Source organism: Amblyomma americanum, chromosome 2 (assembly GCF_052857255.1).
Source record: "Amblyomma americanum isolate KBUSLIRL-KWMA chromosome 2, ASM5285725v1, whole genome shotgun sequence".
Taxonomy (NCBI): domain Eukaryota; kingdom Metazoa; phylum Arthropoda; class Arachnida; order Ixodida; family Ixodidae; genus Amblyomma; species Amblyomma americanum.
Window position 1 is genome coordinate 204,354,640 of NC_135498.1, and position 3,316 is coordinate 204,357,955.

A 3,316-nucleotide genomic window follows, 5' to 3' on the forward strand; every position below is an offset into this window, starting at 1 on the left:
GCCGAGGGTAGGCCGGAGCGTTCGCGGCACAAATAGTTTCCGGAACTCCTGGGCCCACAGGCCAGCAGTGTCTTGCAACGCAACAGCCTCCTCCCCCCGGTGAAGTCCTTCGCCGAGGCTGCGTCCCTAGATGCAGGGTCGAAACAAGGCGCTCCGGACGGCCACAGGGCAAGCGCTCACTTTGCACACACTACCACACACACACACAGATTCGTGGAAACCCCTGGCCGGCGGTGCCCAAGCGACGAACGACTGCCAGACGCGACGCCTTTTACCAGAAAACCTCTCCCTCTTTGTTTTCGCTAAGTATTCAGCTCTCGTCAACACACAGTAAAACACAACAACAAAGCGAAGCTGAGAGCTAAGGCGCTGTGCTTTAACGCCGTCTCATATTCCCGTAGCTTTGAACGCTCTATTCAGACCGCCTGCGTTTCCAGTTCTCGCTTCCCTTTTTGTACTTCACGTCGAAGCTGTACTCCTGCAATGTTCGGCTTCATCTCAGGAGTCTGCCCTTGTTCCCCGACGTTTGTTTCAGCCATGACAAATGGCAATGGTCGGTCTCGACCGTGAATTTTGTACCTTGGATGTAGAAAGACATCCTTTGAATGGCCTATACTAGGCACAGGCACTCTTTCTCAGAAGTGCTGTATGATTCTTCTCGCAGCGTCAATCTCCAACTGAGGAACAGCACGGGATGTTCTTTCTTTTCATTTATCTCATAAAGCACGACACCTAAGCCACGGTTACTAGCATCTCACTGGAGAATGAACTTTCGAGAAAACCAGCACTGGTTGCAATGACAGAGCTTTCAAAATTTTTGAAGGCTTCCAGTGTCCCGTCGACCACGTCAGCCTCGTGCTTTCGTAGGCTATCTGTGAACGGACTCGCCACCCTCTGTGCTCTCTCCAAGTTTGACCTGACGATTTCTTTCGTCTCTTTTAACCTGTGCAGTTCACGCACATACTCTACCACACCTCTGTACACACGTTCGCCCTCCCAGAACTTACGAACAAGTCTTACCTGACCGCGAAGATTTCTCCCGTATAACAGCTCCGCGAGAACAAATCCAGTCCCTTCATGCGGCACTGTGCGTAAGGCGAAACGCGCTCCCGCAATACAGCAGTCCCAGTCCGATATCCTCTCTGAGCACATTGCTCTCAACACTTTCTTGAGCACTGCATGTCATCTTTCCACGCTATTACTCTGTGGATGATAAACTGAGCTGAGCAGGATGCTCATCCCACATATTTCTAGAAAAGTGGCTGTCAGCGCACTAGTGAAAGTCGTTCCCTGGTCAGTTTGCATTTCCGCAAGGAATCCGACACGCGAAAATACAGCTAACAGACCATCCACCACCTCAACAGAAGTTGCTTCCTTTAGTGGTATGGCCTCAGGGAACTTAGCCGCGGGGCACAACAACAGCTACAGGTACTTGTGCCCTGATTTTGTTTTGGGTAAGGGCCCCACGATTTCAACAACTCGGTCAAAAAGCTCGAAAATTATAGGTACATAGGTACGCTTACCATGGAAGCTTTCCGCTAGTCGGTGGACTTTCCGACTTTCTGCAAAATCTCACAGGTTCGGACAAAATCCTGAACATCTCTGAAACATCCTGGCCAGTAAAATTACTGAAGCAACCTTGCTTTCGTTTTGTTTACGCCAAGGTGCCTAGCCCATGAATTGTCGCGACAGAGCTGTAGAAATTCCCGACGATATCGAACATGCGCTAATAGCCGATCAAATTTCCTTCCTCGTTTATCCTCGTAGTGACGGTTCAAAATACCGTTTTCCTCCCTGAAGGAAATGTTCCGTGATGACACGCCTTCTGTCATGTCATTTCTTAATACCTGAAGAGTCGGGTCGCTTTTCTGTTCAGACCTCAGCTTAGCTTTGTTCACCTCACGCAGCTGATGAAGGCTGCGCGCAGTAGGAGCGACAAATGAAGTTAAGCTCGCTTTCCATTCCTTTCTAGCACTGACTGCTCTGCGCCTTGTGCGCTACGCCAGCCTCGTCTTCCCTAGGTACAACCATTTCAACAGGGCCCTTTTCCTCCTCCTCCTCGACTACCCTGGCATTAACTAGTTCACTGGCCTCAGTTGCTGTCTCCTGAACTTGGTAGATAAGCTTCTGCGAAAGTTGTCGCGCTTTAGCCCTAGTTATAGCCATTACTTGGGAGCATTAGCGAAAGTGCAACCCTTTTCGTTCAGCAGTTGTTCGGAACTGTTCGAAAAGAGATAACGCTAGCCTTCAGGAAGACCCTTCGATATAGCAGCTGCTGTGTTTAGAGTGTCAAATGGCACTCTCAATTTCTACCTTAGCCATCGGCAAACACACCGAGTTTTCACTGACTGCCTGACGAATCCTGGCGCACTCCGATACATAGCCTTCTTTGGTGATATATTTCGAATGGACTATATCCATGGTGGCTACCGAATCCCTAAGGAACCCTGCATTTGTGTCCATTTACCATGAAATCTCTAGTGTACGGCTTCAGAAGAGCATGGTTTCTTGGGTGATCACTCAACGAGGCCAACACTGGCCTTTTTTTCGTGCAGCTTCGGGCAAAATAGCCTGTTTTTTTTACAAATATAGCACGCTAAGGGCCTTTTTTCCCATCTCTGAACAGCGAGCACCACTTTCTTTACTCCAAGTCCTCTGAGCATTATGTGAGGTATCAGGGCGCAGGTGAACCACGTTCTTTTGTCCATTTCTCCAAGAGCACTCTGCTGCTCTCTGGAATACAATTTCTGCCCCCGGCACCCTTTCCTGTAGTCTTGACAAGCTTTAGGCACCCTAAAGCTGCGCCTTGCCACATACTCGTCCGCAAGCTGCGCCGCTTTTTCTACGGACAGTCCGTCTTACCGGTCCCTGACCCAGAAGCGGAGTTTTTCCTCCACGGTCTCATAGAACTGCTCCAGACAAACTAAATCCTTTAGTTTTTTGAAATCATCCCCGGCCTTTGAGCCTTTTACCCACTGCATCAGGTTGTCATTTAAAGTGCAGGCAAATTTCAAAAAAACTTTCATTCGGTTTCTTCCTCGACGTCCGAAATTTCCTCCAGAACTCTTCGGTGGAAATCCTGTACTTCGCAAGCAGGCTGGATCACACCAGATCATAGTTACCCGCTTCACTAGAACTCAAACGAGCGAGAACCTGTGAAAGTTCTCCTGGGAGCAACGCCATCAACTTTTCTGGCCATATGTCACGGCTAATTAACTGTCTCTCGCACATCATCTCGAAATTGACGAGGTAGAGAGCGATGTCATCACCTGCTTTGAACAGCTGAATTCGTCATCTTAACATTACCTCCCTGAGG

At 49.2% G+C, this 3,316-nt stretch overlaps 1 non-coding gene across 1 annotated transcript; it reads right to left on the reverse strand.

Annotated features, from left to right (window-relative positions):
* Positions 1-2,265: 2,265 nt before the first annotated feature.
* On the reverse strand, positions 2,266-2,327 carry LOC144122307 (small nucleolar RNA U49). The gene has a single exon (XR_013312903.1). It is a non-coding gene; the product is annotated as a small nucleolar RNA U49 (small nucleolar RNA).
* Between the last annotated feature and the right edge of the window lie 989 nt (positions 2,328-3,316).